This window comes from Lepus europaeus, chromosome Y (assembly GCF_033115175.1).
Source record: "Lepus europaeus isolate LE1 chromosome Y, mLepTim1.pri, whole genome shotgun sequence".
Taxonomy (NCBI): domain Eukaryota; kingdom Metazoa; phylum Chordata; class Mammalia; order Lagomorpha; family Leporidae; genus Lepus; species Lepus europaeus.
The window spans coordinates 21,460,493-21,479,076 of record NC_084851.1 but is presented as its reverse complement, the minus strand read 5'-3'; the positions used below and the strand labels follow the sequence as shown (position 1 = coordinate 21,479,076).

The 18,584-nt window shown below is 37.1% G+C and overlaps 2 pseudogenes; one reads left to right on the top strand and one right to left on the bottom strand.

The window, feature by feature from the left end:
* Positions 1-18,584, bottom strand: part of LOC133754147 (nuclear receptor subfamily 2 group C member 2-like) — a 685,228-nt pseudogene that overhangs the window by 600,171 nt on the left and 66,473 nt on the right.
* On the top strand, positions 11,336-12,195 carry LOC133754228 (heat shock protein beta-1-like; annotated as a pseudogene).

Sequence of the window (18,584 nt, the reverse complement as noted above, 5' to 3'; positions counted from 1 at the left end):
CATTAGGGAACTGGGGACAGTGAAAAGAGATATCTTCCATCTGCTGGTTCAATCCCCAGATGGCTGCAATGTTCCAGGGATGGGCCAGGCCAAAGCAATTAACCAGGATCCCCTTCAGGCACACTAGTAGGGAGCTGGATTGTGAGTGCAACAGCCAAAGCTCAAACTCCCATATGAGATCCTAGTACTGCAGATGGTGCCTTAACCAACTATGTCATAGCGCTGGCCTTAAGGAACTACATTTTTAACTCTGTTTCCTCACAGCAAATGCTGGCAAGCCATAGAGGCTCCATGCTGGGCAAGCTAGTGAGCCTACAGAGAGGGTGTTCCAATGATGAAGTGGGCCCAGATCCCTTCAACTAACCATGCTTTTCCTAACAATGATGCTTTGAATAGATGTGTACAGTGTGTGTTCACTTTCCAAAGTCAACAAGCCCAAAATCTTTAGGACTTCCCATCAGAAACAGCAATATCAGTCTGCAGCTCATCCTGCAATACTTGGGCTATGGATTATCCTGAGGTTTCCTCTTTTTATAGATTTACTAGTTGTGACTTATTTAAGAATTTGGAAGAAAAGAATTAAAATAAAAATTATCCAATACACAATCTCACTGTACTTTAGAGCCCCAAAACACAGCACACTGTAAAGTGTCAGTGTTTTTCCTTGTAATCTCATGGTGGGAGGGGAGCTGTCCTTGCTGTCATTGCCCAAAACTACAAGAGAGTATCATAGCATAGACTGCTATCCTAAGAAAAGAACAAAATTAAAAATTTTATGTATGGCTTCTATTGAATATAAATCACTTTTTTCACCATCATAAAGTGGAAAAATCCTTAAGCATCTTAAGGTAAGAACTGTCTGTATTGCATTTTGTATCTTTTCTTAGATTTCTTAGTCCTCCAAATAAAATCAGTGGGAATATCATACCCTGCATCTTGAAAATATTCTCCCTATATTGTAAAGACTTTGGCTCATCTGTAGTCCTTATTTCACCAATGTGAGTAATTTCCTACCACTCTAAATAATCTTACCCACCTTACTAAATTTTTGTTTTGATTTAAGCTTTCCCTTCTATAATAATGTTAATAAATCCATCTTTTAGCCCAAAAAATATCAAAACATAGAAATCGTATATAAGTATGCCTTTCTCTAACATAGAGTCACACAGTAAGTTTTATGAAATATTTCTAATATATTGTGAGTGAAGTCAGGATCTCTATTTCTCTCATGCTACCTGACTGATTCAAGATATCATTACTCTCTCTTGCAGAACTTCTACTGTCTCCTTTCTGTGTCTTAGCATTTACCATTTCTATCCTACCATCCAGTCTCAAGAAAAAGTGTTCTCTTCAAAATATGTGTAACAAATAAAAACACCAGCTGGAAACCTTCCAATAACATTTCAATTTTTTAAATTTTCATGTACTTATTTGAAAACTAAATTATATTTTTGATTTTTAAAAATTAAAATAGAAGCATATAAGTTCATATATACATATTATGAACAATGAGGATTTCAAAATTTTTGTGGAGAATGAAACTGATATGTAAGTTTATTTTGGTGCTAGAAAACTGGAAACTTATGCATAGAATACTTTTTCAAATATTCATGGAATGTGTATTTTTAAAAAACTCTACATTTATTTCAAGATTTTGTATAGAACATAATATATTTGCAGGCACCGTAGCCACTTTGCAGACATGTAAATGGTAGCTGATATGGTGTAACTGCCTACTCTTCAAGCTATAAAGAATTTGTCTCTAATGTTTGAAGCATTGATTTACCCATCACAACAGATGTGCTTCAGGCACAAGAATGGAAATACATGTAGCGTGTGATGGCTACAGTCACATAGGAATGGTGACACTGGAGGTGGCCAGGCTCTGCGCATATAGGGATTGGGAATTTATGAGGGAATAAATTGGCTGCAGATAAATCAATGCTTAGAGGAAATTTATAACCTTATATGAATGTTAGAATAAAAAACTAAAAATCAATCATTGTAGCTTCCTAATCAAGAATTAAAAAGAAAAAGGAAATTGAAAGTAAATAGAAGAAAGGCATTCAAAATGATAAATAACAAATATAAATGATATGTTTTTGAGTACCACAAAGCAGGATATATTTTTTAAATGTTAACAAAATTAACATAGAAGTAAAGTAATTATAAATACAAATGGAAAAGTAACACTAATATCAAAATTTAAGAATTAAAAATAATTCTTTATAGATAATTTATCCTTCTCAAGATGCTAGAAGGAATGTGTGATAGTCTTAGGAGTAAAACTTGAATAGAAGTAAAATTCATTATATATTGAAAACCAAATTCCCAATGACAGAAATATAACATGAAATAGGAAAACTCCTACTTAGAACTAACAAGTTGAATCACAACTTGAAAACTAGCAACCAACCAATAAAAAAGTTATAGAAGAAAAATTTCAAATCCAGAATTACAAAATATTCCAAATATTTAAGAAAGAAATAAACACATCCACATTTCCCACACATATCCATAATGGAAATAAGCAGAGATTATTTTAAAATTTCTTTTGGAAAGCCAGCATAACATTGATGAGGATGCGAGTTGACCAGAAACTTGAAATACAAATGAAGTATTAGTTTAATAAAGGAAATCACGTATGAAAACATAATTAATAACAAGTGAGATATAATAAAATTTCAAGAGCTGTTAACTTTGGTAAACAAGCCATGTAAATTTTCCAGATAGCTAATAAATTTAAGAAAATTGCATGATCATTTAGATGAAATATTGAAAATTATTTTAATAATTCAACATCTAGTTAAAAAGAAAACCTTCTAGCAGTAAAGCAATGGTTTCCTTGCTAATCAAGATTCTTTATAAGATCCTACAACAAACAACACAATTAATACAGGATCACTGAAACCTTTTTTCCTGGAAGTAACTTAGAACTCGCTTTCTCCACTATCTCGAACTTCTTACCAGAAAAGTAGTCGGGGGGGGGGGGGGACAGAAACAAAGATTAATTTCTAAGCAATATATGGTTGATATGTTGGAGATATTAAAATAGATTGTCCATAAAATCTAAAAACAAATACAACTGCTGAATAAATTTATCAGATTGCTGGAAAGATTAATATATAAAATCCAATAGATCACCAAGTACAAACAAGAAACAAATAGACAATACGCAAGATCAACAGGCAGAGTAGAAAACAAATACTGACAGAAGAAAAGGGAAAAAAGGGGATTAAATGCAATATCTTTAAGCATTCTAAATCAATATTTAAAAAGTAACACAAATGACCAAACAGAAAAATGAGCGAAAAATACGAGGGAGAAGAAAGGCCCATAAGCCAACAGAAAACATTCTAGCTCACCTGAAGCAGGTTACCGCAAGCTCCAGAAAGAATCCGGCAGGGAGGACAGGGGAACACAGGGGGACACCAGCAGTGGCAGCAGGGATGTGAGAGGCTCTCCTGCAGCAGGGAGGAGGGCCCAGGAGGGACAGTTTCCCACCTGACCCAGGCCTCCACTCCTGCTGTTTCCTTCCACACAACCTGAGCTCAGGGCGTCCCAGCTGTGGAGGATGCTGATTGGCTGCGTCGTTTGTGACATGTCATGCAAACTGTCCAATCAGGGAGGTGACATCCAGGAGTCTTGACATCATAGTCGTCTGTCCTACAGTACTGCGGGTGCACCAGGTCCTAGGAGACGGCGCTGCTACCGCGAGGCTCCCAAGCCAATCGGAATCCACCGCTTTCCACCTTCACTGACTGCGAGGGGCTGGAGGGCAGCGATGCTGGACACCTAGGAAGCTGACCGCCACCATACAGTGAGTGTGTGGGCCCGGGTGTCCCGGGGGAAAGGAGAGCCACTGAAGCTGCTGAAGGGCCGGGAGGACGCGGGCCGCCCAGAGGTCATCTCTGGGATCTGTGGGCACCATACTGCCACAGGTGCAGCACTTTCCTTGGTCCTCTCTGACCCCGGGTTGGGGGAGACTGGCGCCGGAGACCCCCGACACCCTGGGCCTTCCCTGCTAGCAGCGACTTCCCATCCCTGGAGCCATCCCTGGGCAGCTGTGTAGCGGCTGTCCCGCGTCTCCCCAGGTGTGCAGTGGGGCCTGAGCTGTCACTAGGGAGACTGTGGGGTCCATGTATTGGGTTCATGCGGGCCTGGAGCTGTCCTAATGCGGCCCTTGGTTTCTCTTTCCTTCCCTGTGAGGACTTGATTCCCCCCAGTTTTCTAAATACGTGTGCAGCAGGGTCTTGTCCAGGATGCTGACCTCTTTGCTTAGCTGTTCCTAGAGGGGTCTCTTTTCTGTTTCCAGTAATGTAGTAACACAGATTAGGTAAGATAAAAACAGAAGTATTGTGTGACTCTGGGTTTTCATCCAGTTTTAGAGAGGCAGGAGGAACTCTAATTTGACACTTAGGTATCATCTTAGTACTTACAGGCTCCCTTGACAGGCTGTCGACTGTATTAACACTTTCAAAATAGAGATTTTGGCTACTTAAATTTATGAGTGTTTTAAAAATTTTGTTCCAAAAAAAGCCTTTCCAATCCCAAAGATATGTCTAGTTTACTGTTATTTTGAATTTATATTTTCATATAGGAGCCCATTTCTTTTTTGATTGTTTTAATGTTTTCAAGATTCTTAGAATATACTTGACAGAATTTGTGTATGTTCAAGATATGAAACCTGATGTTTTATATGTGGGGGGATTTTCAAAAGTTATGGAAAATTTAAATTATCTTCTAATCTTATTTTTTCATAAGCTTTTTGGAATCCTCTTGTACATATACACAAATCATGATGAAATGATCAGGACATATCAATCACCTTGCATTGTTACATTTTTAAAGAATACATAAGATATTAGCAAGTTGTGAGCATGTAATAGAGTATTCTTTTAAATACTGTGTGGAATATTTTAAATACTATGTTTAAGACCTTGAATCAATTTATCTCATAACTGCAAATGTTTTCCCATTTCCTTTGCTCTGATCCCCTGACAACCACTACTTTTTTCTGTGATTATGATTTTCTTCGATTCCACACACAATTGAGATTGTGTGGCATTTGTCTTTTAGGGCTGCAACAGCTGGAGCTGGGCCTATCTGAATCCAGGATCCAGGAGCTTCTTCAGGTCTCCCCGCTGGGTGCAGAGGCCCAAGCACTTGGGCCATCTTCCACTGCCTTCCCAGGCCTTTATTCAGAGAGCTTGATCAGAAGAGGGGCAGCTGGGATTTGAACTAGTGCCCATGTTGGTGCTGCAGCCAGAGGCTTAATCTACTACTCCACAGCATAGGGCCCTTTCTCATAAGTAAATTGATCTTTACAAAATTAAGAAAAATGAAGCTTTCTCATGAAAACAAAAAACAACTAATGCCTTACCCTGGGCTGGCATTCTGGCACAGCATGTTAAGCTTCTGCTTTCAATATAGCATCCTTATCAGAGTGCCAATTCAAAACCCAGATGCTCTGCTTTTGATCCAGTTTTCTGCTGATGTACCTTGGAAAGTAGCACAATATGGCTTTGTATTTTAGTAATTGCCACTGATGTGGAAGACTGTTGAAATTCTGTTCCTGTCTCCAGGCTGGCCCAGCCCTAGCTATTACTGTGATTCAGGGAATGAACAACTCTGTAGAAGCGCTCTCTCTCTCTCTCTCTCTCTCTCTCTCTCTCTCTCTCTGTGTGTGTGTGTATGTGTTTTCCTCCCTTTCAAATAATAATTATTTTAAAAAAGCAAAACACCACCTATCTGCTTCCCCAGGGTTGCACTTCATCCTGAATTAGGCATATGTCCTCATAATTACTGTGCATGTTTAATTTTACTAAATAGGTATAACTAACTTGTATTAGTTATTTATTGCTGTGTAGCGGTCTTCCCCAAAACATAGCAGCTGTTTGCTACCCTACACTGTTTCTGAGAGTTAGGGATGGATGAGTGGCTGGGATGGTTGAATGGTTGACTCTGGCCCTGGGTCTACAGAGGTCACTTCTATTTACTAACTTACTGGCTGACAGAAATGTCCCATCCCTCATCAAGTTATCATCAGCACAACTGCCTTGATATCTTCAAAACAGGGTACTTGGTCATCCCATAGCAAGTCATCTGAGAGACAGTGCAACTGAGCACCAAAGATAGAAGCTATCATTTTATTATATCAAATCCTGAAGTGACAGGCAAATATTTTGCATGTGGGAAGGAACTAGAAAACCTCAACACCAGCAAGGAGGGTTCTTTGGGAGTCACTGTGTAGCTGTTGATTTTGTTATTAGAATCAACTTTTCTAAATATATGTTTCTATGAAATCAAGATAATTTGTTTTTACTGCTGTGTCATATCCTATTGTATGAATAGACCTAGATTAGGTATTCTGTCTGTATTGACTGATTTGACAGTGGTTTCTAATATTTGCAGTTATAAATAGTATTGCAATAAACAGATTTGTGTTGTGAAAGGAATCTTCTAGAATTGAAAATTTTAAGTGTTTTTGTATGCCAGTTTTCAACATTACAACAACTATCAAATTTTACTTCAGAAAAGCTAGATCACCAAAATTATATGTGAATTTCAGTTCCTTAAAACTATTACTATATTTGCATTTATTCCTATGCTTTGCCAACCTATGTGTGATAGAGTGTCGTATTTCAGGTGGTATTTTCAAGATCACGTATCTTGGAATATGTTTATGGTATGCTGATCTTGTTCTCTGAAGATGAGGGTTTTTGTTAGTCTCATGTATGTTTTTCTACTTTTTTTTACTGGTATGGATGGGTTCCTTGGGATTTTTTTCCATGTTGTATCTCCTTATTACTCTGATTTTTCTGTTTATCTGTTTTTGGTGTTTTTACTTACATCTTTTTAAATTTAGGATAATCAATCCCATCTTTCTCTCATGACTTGTATTGTGTGCCTTAAGAAATTGTTTGAATCTGAGAAAATATAGATATTTTTCTTCTATAGATACACCATACTTTTTTCTTATTTTCTCCTAAAATGTGAACTAGGAATAGAATTTTCTAAGAACACTTGATTTTCTCAGAAATATTTGTTGAGTTTATAATGTTTCCCCCTTATTTTTCCAATATTTTATTATGAAAATTTAATATATAGAAACCAAATATCTTTATATACAGAAGATCGATTCAGTAAATAATTAGTAAAGATCTCATCAGTTTGTATCTACGCAGAAACACAAAGTGTAAAAATACTGTTTCAGTACTAGTTATAGCATCACTGCACAGTAGACAACACATTTTGGACAGATCCCACATGGGATGTAAGTACACAGTGACTCCTGTTGCTGACTTAACAATTTGACACTCATGTTCATGGGTCAGTAATCTCCCTAGGCTCTAGTCATGAGTTGACGGCTATGGAAGCCCTTAGAGTTCGCTGACTTTGATCTTATTCTGATAGGGTCATAGTCAAAGTGGAAGTTCTCTCCTCCCTTCGGAGAAAGGTACCTCCATCTTTGATGGCCCTCTTCTTCCCACTGGGATCTCACTCACAGAGATCTTTTTTAGGTCTTCTTCTTTTTTTTTCTTTTCCATGGTGCCTTGGCTTTCCATGCCTAAAATACTCTCATGGGCTAGTCAAAGTGGAAGTTCTCTCCTCCCTTCCGAGAAAGGTACCTCCTTCTTTGACGGCCCTGTTCTTTCCACTGCAATCTCACTCATTGAGATATTTCATTTAGGTCTTCTTCTTTTTTTTTCCCATGGTATCTTGGCTTTCCATGCCTACAATACTCTCATGGGCTCTTCAGCCAGATCCAAATGCCTTAAGGGCTGATTCTGAGGCCAGAGTGTTGTTTAGGACATCTGCTATCCTATCAGTCTGCTGTGTATCCCACTTCCCATGTTGGATCATTCTCTCCCTTTTTGATTCTAGCAGTTAGTATTAGCAGACACTTGTCTTGTTTGTGTGATCCCTTTGACTCTTAGACCTATCAGAGCCATCAATTGTGAGCTGAAATTGATCACTTGGACTAGTGAGATGGCATTGGTAGATGCCACCTTGATGGGATTGTATTGGAATCCCCTGGCACATTTCTAACTCCATCATTTGGGGCAAGTCTGATTGAGCATGTCCCAAATGGTACATCTCCTCTCTCTTTTTCCCACTCTTATATTTAACAGGGATCAGTTTTCAGTTAAAATTTAAACACCTAAGAATAATTGTGTGTTATTTAGAGTTCAACCACTAGTACTAGAACTTCTGTATATAAAAATAATTGGAAATAAAAAAAACCCTTGTGTTAAATTGGAAATGGCATAGAAAATTAATTTAAAAAAATGTTATGTAGGATCTCTCTTTAATGTGCTGTACACTCTTATTTAATGCTATAACTAGTACTCCAACAGTATTTTTTTTTTTACTTTATGTTGCTATATGGGGGCAAGCTGTTAAAATCTTTACCTAATATATACTAAACTGATCTTCTGTATATAAAGACAATTGAAAATGAATCTTGATGTGATTGGAAGGGGAGAGGGAGCGGGAAATGAGAGGGTTGTGGGTGGCAGGGAAGTTTTGGGAGGGGGGAAGCCATTGTAACCCATAAGCTGTACTTTGGAAATTTATATTCATTAAATAAAAGTTTAACAATAATAAAAAAAGGAAAAAAAGAAATCAAATATCATACAGTGACATTATGCATATAAGCCATGTAGATTTAGTAATTTCCAACATTTTGTTGTGCATCTATTGGTGTGTGGGTACATTTTTTACTGAACTATTTGCAAATATAATGCAAGCATCATGGCATGTCACTCCTCAGTATATCATTATGCATATTAAAATATGGAAGTCTCTTATATAAACACAATATTATTATTACACCTGAAACACTAGCAATAATTTACAAACAGATTTTACCCACGGTCACAAAAATGTTGTTTTAATTATTTTAAGGGCCAAAATTGGTGCCTTTGTAGAATATATCATATTGAGTTTTGCTGAGTATTTCCTAATGTTATCAATTAATGATAGGATAACCTCATATTTCCTGAAAAATTTGAAGTTATATCTAGAGGCTTAGTTTCAAGTAAGATATATTTTGGCTTAGTCTCCACTGAAAGTTTAATAGCCTCTTTGTCATGTACCACATCCTTGTATGTACCTGGGCTCTTTCCGAGCATCCTACTCTGTCTCAGGAAAGAGTTCTGTAACCCCGCACTACACCACATGGCCCTAATTTCTGTAATGATACTAGAACAGGGGTCTGTAAGACCTTGATCTTTGTCCTTATACTTAGTGTCCTGCTTAGTTTTGCAGTTTTAATGAGCTTATCAACATATTTCAGAAATCCTTGTGGGATTCTAAGTAGAATTACATTAAATTTATTGAGTATAGATTAATTAATTGCTGCATTATCTTTTCTCCATGAATGTACTAAATTTCTCCATTTGTTTCCATCTTCTTTTATGTCCTACTGAAATGGTTTGTAATGGTATTTTTCAAAAATATTTTCTCATAAATTTCTTATGAGGTACCTCATAGTTCTTATTGTTACTGTAACTGGGATTATATTAAATTGTATTTTCTAGCTGATTGTTTGTTGTATAGGCATATACCTGTTTTGTATATTAACCTTATTTGTATATTAATCTGCAAATAATATACTTTTTATAATTTCTAATCTTTGTATCATATACTATTCTTTTTGTAAAGCTTTTTGAGGCAATATTGTATAAATATTATAGTGATCATTTTTTGAGGCTTTCAAAAAGTTCATGTAAAGTGCATGCTATGCAAATATTATTCATAGATTTCAAGAAATGTTAGCACCAGATCAACAGATATTTTAATTCTGTTTTCCCATAAAGTGCTTTGAAGTGCCTCATATGTCCCATGCTTCATTACTGAGCGTGATGCACAGGGCAGGTGTTGTATTTCCCTTCCTATTCCTAAATGTAGAGATTCCCAGTTATTGTTAGTCAATTAGCATAATGAAAAAAACTCTTTGGCAGTTTCTAGTAACATTAAACACAGGCTTACTTCATGAGACTCCTAGGTGTATGCAGGGAAGTAGAGGTCTGAGTCTACTTAAAGACCAAACTGGAAGGTTCATAGCTTATTCATAATTGTAGAACTACTTAAAACTACCATTTTTTTTCAAAATAGAAACAAGCTAAAAGATCACTGAGGGAGAATAGATAAACAAAGTATTAAGTCATTTGAACATGGCACAACAAATTTCATTGTCCTGAACAATGCAATTCAATGTTTCTCTTGTATAATATATGAAAGATAAATTTCATCCATAGAATCCTAATTTCCATGTGTGTAATTCTGGAATGACCCGTACCCTTAACATGTGAAGATGCCAACTCTGGTCCTCTGGCTACAGTCCTTGAAGAGGAAAGACCCCAAGTGGTGTCAGCTGATGTACATAGGGTGATTTCTGTTCTCTATTTACTGTTGACACTGCTTAAATTTTAAGTTTTTGGTGTTCTGAGGTTTCAGTACAATGTGCCTAGGTGTAGATTATTTTTGCATCCTACTTGAGCTAATTTGTGCTCTCTGAATGTGATAATCCTACATCCATCATCAATTCTAGATCATCCTCAGCTGTCATCTCAGCCACTGCAGCCTAGTGTCTCCTTATGCATCTCCAATAAGATTAACTTTAGATTTCTTGTTATTTACTTCAGGTCCCTGAACAATTTGTTTATATTTTCTTCTCTTTATCTTTGGTGTATTCTATATAATTTCTTCAGATGCATCTTATACTGGCCCAATTCTCTGTTCAGCTCTGTGCACTGTCCTATTTAATCTATTCAATAATTTTCTATTTAATTGACTATATTTCATCTCTAGAAATTTTGCTCTATTTCTTTAAAATGTACAAGCTTGCTTTTCTATGGTATCATGTAATAATTTTATTGTGGCTTGTACTTCCTTTATTTGTGTAATTAAAAGGCAATAAAATTTCCAAAAGTTATAATACATGGTGCTCATGCCCTCAGACTATCATTGCCTGAAGTTCTTCCTCATTTTTTTTGAAACTCAAGGTCTATCATACAGATGTTTAAGTTTTTAACTAGCTGCTTAATCCAATCTTTTATTTTTAGAACAATACATGCTGTAATAGACACAATTGATATATGCCCATTCACAGAGGTGAAGTAAGCCTCCAGATTAAATTACTAGAACTAAAATTGCTGAGTTAAAGAGCATAGGCATTCATAATTCTGATGTATAAAGTCATACTGCCTTTTGTAGATGTGATCATTGGAATTGGCTACTCCAGTTTCCTGGGTTTGCTTACAATGGTTTCTTTCTCCAGTCAGCCCTGCCAACATGATCTTTTCAGACTTTTAGGAAATTTACCAATATGACAAGTAAAAATGATGATTGCTACTTTTTTGGTTTTTTATTTCTGCAAGTGAGATTGACTTTCTGTTCATAAATCTAAAGATGTTTGTCCTTTTCTTTAAACAGTCATACATATGATGTATATACATATTCTTGTCCATTTTTTCTGTTTGAGTTTTGGATTTTTACATTGATTTGTATCAGTTTCTTATGTAATGAAGTAAGTTACCCATTATCTAGAGGATAAACTGTATGATTCATATCTTATAAATATTTAAGATTTTTTTTTGCAGCTGCTTTGAACTTTAGTTGCGAAAACCAGAAGCTTAACAGTATCAAAAGGGCACAGAGGGTGGCCTCTTCGACCAGGCCTTGGGCTGCAGCTGCTGCCGGAGGAGTGGGCTCAGTGGTTTGGCGCCAGCGGCGGGCCGGGCTACCTGCAGCCCCTGCCCTCTGCCGAGCCCCACACCGTGGCCGCGCCAGCCCACAGCCCTGAATTCAGTCGGTAGCTCAGCAGCGGCGTCTCGGAGATCTGGCACAGGGCCGACCCCTGGCGCATGTCCCTGGATGGGAACCACTTCACCCCTGGGAGCTGAAGGTCAAGACCGAGGACAGCGTGGTGGAGATCTCGGGCAAACACGAAGAGCGACAGGAGCACGTCTCCTCGCCTGCTCTTCCACCGGGAAGTACACGCTGCCCTCAGCGTGGACCCCACACTAGTCTCCTCCTCCGGATCCCCTGAGGGTGCGCTCCCCATGGAAGCGCTACTGCCCAAGCCAGCCATGCAGTCACGGAGATTGCCATCCCGGTCACCTTCGAGGCCAGCGCCCAGATCAGCGCCCAGAAGCCGGGAAGTTGCAGCAGCCTGTGGCCAAGTAGAGCTGCCTCCTGCATCGCCCAGCCCCCAGCACCCCCCTGTGAGCCCTTTTGATACTGTTAAGCTTCTGCTATTCACAAATAAAGATCTAATTGTTCAAACCTGGTAAATGCCACTCTTAGGATCATTGGTTACTATCCTCAACCTGTCTTTTATGACCTTGTCTAAATATGATCAGTCGGCAAACTTGGAAGGCTTCCATAGCCTTGGCAACTCATGACAACAGCCTAGGGTGGTTACTGGCGCCATAAACTAGAGTGTCAATTTGTTGGGTCAACAACAGGAGTCACTGTGCACTTGCTCCTCATGTGGGATCTCTGTCCTTAATGTGTTGTACATTTTGATTTAATGCTATAACTAGTACTCAAACAGTATGTTTCACTTTGTGTTTCTATGTGGGTGCAAACTATTGAAATCTTTATACTAAATTGATCTTCTGTATATAAAGAGAATTGAAAATGAATCTTGATGCAAATGGAAGGGGAGAGGGAGTGGGAGAGGGGAGGGTTGTGGTTGGGAGGGAAGTTATGGGAGGGGGAAGCCATTGTAATCCATAAGCTGTGCACTGGAAATTTATATTCATTAAATAAAAGTTAAAAAAAAAAACAGCATGCCAGGACAATAGATGAACCAGTCAAAAAAAAAATTCCTTATGATGCATTGTGTGTTAAAATGTTTACTTCTGTGAATTTAACTATTTCAGTCTTTGAGTCTGTTGGATTTACTGGCACATTTGAAGTGGATTTATCTCACTGAAACATAGTATTTTATGATTTATTCAAGCTGTGTGTTATTTTACCTGTCTCAACTATGTGGTTTAAACACCTCCTCCCTCTAGGTGGCTAGTCCATTTCGTTTAACATTTCTTGAAAGCCATCTCGATTAATTTGAAATCCCACAACTATTGTACACCAAATTCTCGTAAACATTTTAGAGACTTTTATTTAAGTATGTATTTTCTATTCTAATTCAGCAATACATATTTCAGCATTAGTTCCCATTTTTCCCAAGAATCACTGCTGTGCATTTTTAGTTGTCCTTTTTGAACACTTGATCACTGACTTCAGCTTGTTTAGTTCCTTAAAATCTTCTCATTATGTTAGTGAGTGTGTAATCAGTCCATTCACGGCCATGATGTGATCATTTGAAAAAATTTTTATTAAAATAAAGAGAGCAGACTTCATGTACTTCAGGTACCAGGTTGTTTTGATTGTAACTGTCCTGTAGAATGTCTCAAAATATGGTCTTGTGATGCCTCTAGCTTTGTTTATGCTGTTTAAAATTGTGTTTGGTATTTGGTGTCTCTTTGCTTACATATGGATTTTAGCATTACTTTTTTAGATATGAGAAAATGTCCTTGGTATTTTTATTGGAATCTCATTGAATCTGTAAACTACTTTTTGTGAATGGACATCTTGATGACATTCATTCTTCCATTCCAAGAACACAGGTGGTTTTTTCAAAATTTTCCTTCTTCTATTTCTTTCTTTAAAATTTTATAAATTTCACATCCTTGGTTAAATTTATTCAAAGGTGTATAGATTTGTAGTAGCTGCTCTGAATGGTAGTGATATGTATGTTCTTTCTCAGCTGTGGAATTATCTGTGTATTCAAAGGCTATTGATTTTGAGTGCTGATTTTATATCCTGTAGCTTTACCAAGCTCTCCTATGAGTTTCAATAGTCTCTGAGTGTAATGTTTTTTGTTCCTCTCTATATAGAATCATGTTTCCTGTAATGAGGGATAGTTTGAACTCCTCCTTTCCAACTTGTATCCCTGTGATTTTTATTTCATGCCTAATGGCTCTGGGTAAAATCTCCAGAATTATATTAGATAGCATAGTGAAAGTAAGCATTATCTGGTTTCAGATTTTAGTGGAAATGATTCCATAATTCTCAAAATCAATATGATGTTGATTGTGGGTTTGTCATAGGTGGCCTTGATTCTCATGAGGTATGTTCTTTCTGTACCCAATTTTCTTAAGGCTTTTATCATGAAAGGATGTTATAATTTATCAAATGCTCACTTTGTATGTATTGAGATAATCACGTGATTTTCATTCTCAACTTGTTAATGTGATGTATCCTATTTATTGATTTGCATATGTTTAATCATCCCATATGTTCCATATAAATGATCTCTCTGATTTGTTGTTGCATTAGATTAGCTAGTATTATATTGAGAATTTTTGCATATATTTTCATCAGGAATATTGAAGTATACTTCTCTTTCTCATGATTTTTCCTTGTTTGGGAATTAAGGTGATGCTTCCTTTTTTCTTTTCACATCCCTGAACCATTTTAAGTTAGTGTGGCTACATTTTTTCAGCCATGTTGAATCCAATCAGGAGTATGGAATTCTTAAGTAGAAATTTGAACAAACAAGATTTTTACAAATAAAATCGTTATGTTTTCTTTTTATGAAGCATCTTCATGTAAAAGCTCAGTTTCTCCTTGATATGTATCTATCTCCTAGAGTGTGGTAGGCTATCACTGAACTAATTAAAATCATAGTTTATAACTTGTTCTGTAGAGGAAATATGGCTGCAACCAGAGACAAAGAAAGAAAAATGGACCTCCCCTCCTAACACAAACTGAATAGTGGCTGCTCACAATTAACTAGTGAAACCGCTACCTAGTGTTACCTTGTCTAGGGAGGGAAGATGTCCTAAATTCTGCTTCTGTAACTCCATTCACAAATCTGTCCTAATAAATCTGCCCCTGGTATCTCTTTTACAAACAAACAAGACCCCCCAATCATTGAAACTGTGGTCCTAAGTCAGGTAGGCTGCTATTTAACCCTACCAGTGCTATAACAGGTAAAGCATGATGCTTCTGAACCTATAAATATTGTAATAAACTGGGGATTATTGCTCAGTTTTCAGTAAATGATTCCAGCTGAGCCTACTGGCATTATAAACTGCTTGGATTCTCTACTGTCTCTGATGCGTGTTTGAATGAGGGGTGTTTCCCACCCCAGGTTTCTGTAACAGTACATATTTCAAGTTATGAGAGCTGGGCTTAGTAACCAGAATCATAAATCTCCTCCTTCTGAAGATCCATGTTTCTCTTGAAAAGAGGAAATGAAGTGGGTTGCCACTTTCTTTGAAGATGAAAAATGGTGACCAAAAAGAAATAGCATGAAGTTCTTATGTGATTTCCTGATAGAGTCGATAAGATGTATTTCTTCACTGAAAACAACTTTCAGAGGGTTTCTGACTGCAGCAGGCTCAGAAAGCAGCAGCTGCACTGACCCTCTGGTATCACTGACTGTCAGGCATCTGATCCAAATCACCTGATTCAGGCTTCCATAGGAACAGTTCACTAACAGCTAAACACTCTCTGAAGAGGAATAGGTAATAACATGTGAAGTGACAAAAAGCACCTACTGCATGAAATAGAATCAAAATAACAAATATGAGTCATGCTAGAAAGATTTTTATGTCATGGTTCTAAAATGAGAAATAGTTAAAAAATAAAGTTATAGAAATCATAAATTATTTATGTGTTATTGGTAACAATGATTATAACAACTGATATTCTGAATATCAGAATAAATATAATAGAAGGATTAATTTACATGAAGGTGGTTTGAGTGATCTGCTGGGATGCTATTTTAAAAGAGTAAATTTTAAAAAAATAGCCTCTAAAACTGAAACTTGCATCAGGAAAAAATGTGAGTGACTAGATGATTTTTCTAGAGCTGGATCAAAGAACTCTGAAAATTCTGTGGCATAAAATGATTTGTTCTATGTTGAAAGCATTCTCATGATATCCTCAGTGTCTGGATAATTTGGGATGAGTTAATTTTGTCCTTTACACACCCATCTGCTACCCAATCTGGAACTTGGACTTGAACTGGAGAAGATGCAGCAAGATCAGCTTTTTAATCCTCTGCTCACTACTCATCCTGAGTCTGGAGAGTTTTTGATGCTGGCTTACTGCTGCAGAAATGTTTCTACATGCTCCCCCCATTCCTTTCCTGTATCTGTGCTCAATTGAGCAGTGATCTGCCTCTCAGTATCACCTTAGCTTGTGGTCTTTTCTCATTATGTGTATGCACTTGTATTTATCCCTTCTATTCATCTCCCATATTTATTTCATTGCCTTTCTGGAAAAAGAAAAACAAACAGTGATGCAATAAACTATTAGGACTTGATAGTGCCTGATCATGACGCAAGACAGTCTACTCTTACAAAATGAAGGCAACAAATAGAACTGTTTGATTTATATGTCAGCAATTCAGAAGTGGTAAAATGCATAATTTCGGAAAATAAATCTTTGGGGAAAATTTTCTCAACTATATCTGAAAATGAACCATGACATAAATTATTACAGTTGTATAACTCTGATCATTGTGTTCCCAAATTTACCATGGGAATAATGAAAATTATACAGAAATAGTATACTGTCATAGTACACTGTATATTCCTAGGAAATATGCTAAACTATACGAATTTACTGTTTGATGGAGATCCTCAGTTTGATTGTAGAGAAACAGGGAGAGAGAGAGAGAGAGAGAGAGAGAGAGAGAGAGAGAGAGAGAGAGAGAGAGAGAATATCTTTCTTCTGTAGATTCACTCCCCAGATGGCGGCAATGATTGGCACTGAGCTAATCTAAAGCCAGGAGCCAGGAGCTTCTTCTGGGACTTCCACATGGATGGTAAGGGGCTCAAGGACTTGGGCCATCATCTGCTGCTTTCTAAGGCACACTAGCAGACAGCTGAACCAGAAATGGAGCATTCAGACACAAAACAGCACCCACATGTGGTGCCCAAGTCACAAGGAACAGCTTTATGCAATATACCACAATGGTAGCCCTAAGATCCGCATTTTTAACTTTTCCACAAAGAAAATTAACTTCAAAGATTACTTGAGTGTTTAAATAAAAAATACACTTAACAATGTAGCTTAATTTCTCTTAGACTTTTTAATAAGAATACCATTAATGAAAGTTTGAAGTTATTGGTGAAACAGTTTAATGAAAACACCCTAATTTTTAAAAAATGCATAAAATCTGCCCATGAATAATTTTATAGTTGTCCACTTACCATTTCATCTCATTTCTAAAATATTATAGATATGTAAGTGTTTTGATGAACTTGAAGTTACCACGCTATAATTAAATGAGCATAAAAATGCAAATCTGTACTTAAATTCTTTGACATTTCTTTTTTTTTATTAGTTAGTGTTTATAAACTTACATTAAATGGCACTGTCCTATAGATCCTCTGCATTTTCTTTAATTTATTTAGTGAATATAAATTTCCAAAGTACAGCTCATGGATTACAAAGGCTTCCCCCCCCCACATCTTCCCCCCCACCCGCAACCCTCCCCCCTCCCACTCACTCTCCCCTTCCATTCCCATCAGGATTCATTTTCAAATCTCTTTATATATAGAGAATCAGCTTAGTAAGCTTAGTATATATATAGATTTCAACAGTTTGTCCTTCCATAGCAACACAAAGTGAAAAAATACTGTTGGAGTACTAGTTATAGCATTAAGTAACAGCGTACATCACATTAATGACTGAGATTCTGCAAGATATTTTTTTAAAAAGATTGATTATTTTTCTATGTAATTTCCAATTTAAAACCAAGTTTTTTTTTTCATTTTCAATTATCTTTACATACTTAAGATTGCTTCAGTATATACTAAGCAAAGATTTCATCAGTTTGCACCCACACATAACCACAAAGTGTAAAAATACTGTTTCAGTACTAGCTATGTCATTACTTCATCTTTGACAACCTATTAAGGACAGATCCCACATGGGACGCAAGTACACAGTGACTCCTGATGTTGATTTAACAATTTAACACTCTTGTTTATGGCATCAGTAATCTCCCTAGGCTCTAGTCATGAGTTGCCGAGGCTATGGAAGCCTTTAGGGTTCGCCAACTTTGATCCTATTCCGACAAGGCAATAGTCAAAGTGGAAGTTCTCTCCTCCCTTCAGAGAAAGTTATCTCCCACTTTGATGGCCCCGTTCTTTCCACTGGGATCACACTCACTGAGATCCTTCATTTAGGTCTTCTTCTTCTTCTTCATCTTTTTTTCCCCAGCATGTCTTGGCTTTCCATGCCTAAAATACTCTCATAGGCTCTTCAGCCAGATCCAATTGCCTTAAGGGCTGATTCTGAGGCCAGAGTGCTATTTAGGACATCTGCCATTCTATGAGTCTGCTGTGTATCCTGCTTCCCATGTTGGATCCTTCTCTCCCCACCCCTTTTTTATCAGTTAGTATTAACAGACATTAATCTTGTTTGTGTGATTCCTTTGACTGTTAGGCCTATCAGTGTGATCAGTTGTGAACTGAAATTGATCACCTGGGCTGGTGAGATGGCATTGGTACATGCCACCTTGATGGGATTGTATCGGAATCCCCTGG